At 61.3% G+C, this 1,853-nt stretch overlaps 1 long non-coding RNA gene across 1 annotated transcript in view; it reads right to left on the bottom strand.

Annotated features, from left to right (window-relative positions):
* Nucleotides 1–1,839, bottom strand: part of LOC106725548 — a 3,686-nt gene extending 1,847 nt beyond the window's left edge. The window contains exon 1 of the long non-coding RNA XR_001361434.1: nt 1,280–1,839. This is a non-coding gene — a long non-coding RNA (uncharacterized LOC106725548). The remainder of the gene's footprint in view (nt 1–1,279) is intronic.
* Between the last annotated feature and the right edge of the window lie 14 nt (nt 1,840–1,853).

Consider the following 1,853-nt stretch of genomic DNA (forward strand, 5'->3'; position numbering starts at 1 on the left):
CCAGTGCCAGCCTGCGGTGCCAAGACATGCACCCACCCCTGCTGGCCCTGCGAAGTGCCGCGCAGGGAGGGAGAGAGGGGCGTGGAGCAGAGAGCTCGCAGAAGAAGGAGACCGGTGGTGTCCCGGGATGGCTTTGTGGCACAAGCCCTGCGGCCCAGGGGGTCGCGTCAACCCGGGGCCTTGGAGGCCAGCAAAGGCGCAGAGAGGAGGCCAAGGGGCAGAAGGTACCCACGAGCTTGGAGCTTCGGCTGGGAGAGCAGATCACCCGCGCAAAGCCAGCACAACCCCCCTCAGTCCCGCCTCCTCCCCCACCGGAGCCCCTTCCCTCCCCAGCGCTGGAGGCCTTGGCGCTACCAAGGAAGCCTCCTCCAGGAGGGCCGCCTTGCCTAGTCCCTCCTCCAGGATGACTTTCCCCTGGTGCTGAAATGGGGCAGGAGTGACTTCGCCTGCCTGAGCGCCCTCTTAACGGCGATTGGGGATGGGTCAAAGGCCACATGAAAATACCTTTCCCAAAGGAAATGTTTAGGGGAAATGTTTCTTTGCTACTGAAGGGAGTCCATAGTCAAATGTCCGCCCTTCTGGGGGGACAGGTTTTGGGGAAACCTCTGTATGTGGAGAACAGAACGCAGAAACCTGAAAGGTTCACTAACACCTTTGAAATGTGCCTGCCTTAAGCAAAACTTCCTTCTTCTAGCCGGGAAGGGGAAGCTAGAGGGGCGTGGGACCCCCACATCCACGCCTCAGATAATTTTTATCTGTCGGGCTCTGGTGAGGCAAACATGGTCAGAGTAAAAACTTATACATCAGTGGCTGCAAAGCGTCCCGGATGCCCTCTGGATTTTTTTCGCCTAAGAATGCATCAATTCGCGGCCTCTGCTTGGCCCTTTCTCTCTACAAGCCAAGGGTTGACACGAAACCTAATAGTAAACAGCAATTAACGACCCGTCAGCATCAGGGTAGGATGGGGGTGATGGAGAACAGGACCCCTGGCCTGGGATGACGCTCAGATCTGCACTCGTCTCTCTAGGGAAAGACTCGGAGGTTCACACAAGGAACTAACTACGTCAGTTACAAAGCAGAGGAGGTGGTGTTGGGAGAAGAAAATGTCCCATTTACCATCAGCCATCTGTCCGCCGCCCCTCCCACCTGCCAGCCCACATCCCCACTACAGACGTGCTGTAGAATGGGGGGGGGGGAGGGGCTGAATAAAGGAAGCTCTACCAACTCCTAACGTCCCTCCCTAAGAAAGCGAGAAACGGAGGGGGGCCGGTCAGCGTACTTTGTGGGAGCTGTGATCCGGCCTTTGAGGCCCCCACCCAAAGCGCAGGCTCCTGGGTCCAGCGGGGCGGGCAGATGGCCTGCAGCACACGGCCCGGCCCCCACGCAGGCCACGTCTGCTCGCGTCATCTCTCTCCCCCGCCTCCTTCCCCTCAAAATCCAGCGGCCGCGCTGCTCGGGATCCCGTAGGGCTGGCTCCCAGAGCAGAGCTGAGTTGGGAGGAGAAAGGGGCGGAGAGCGAGGAGAGAGGGCGGGCGGTGAGCCCCGCCAGCCCCGGCCTTCTTCGGCCGCCTGGGCTCCGCGGGCTCCCCCGGCTGCGGGGCATCAAATTACAGAAGCTCCGGTGCGGCTCCGAGGCTCAGTGTGGGGGAGGTGGGTGGAGGGAGGGGGCTTCCCAGACCCTCACGGAGAAGGGAAGTTTCTTTTCTTGCCCATGTCTCCTCCACCCCCACCGGTTCCTCCAAGCCAGCCCCCTGGGAACTCTCCTCTTCATTGGGGCCTGGAGAGCTGGTGGCCCAGCCCAGTCCTAGGCCACGGGCTCTGCGCCCCTCACCGCCCCGAGGCACCGCAGCAGG

Source organism: Myotis brandtii, unplaced genomic scaffold (genome assembly GCF_000412655.1).
Source record: "Myotis brandtii unplaced genomic scaffold, ASM41265v1 scaffold17, whole genome shotgun sequence".
Taxonomy (NCBI): domain Eukaryota; kingdom Metazoa; phylum Chordata; class Mammalia; order Chiroptera; family Vespertilionidae; genus Myotis; species Myotis brandtii.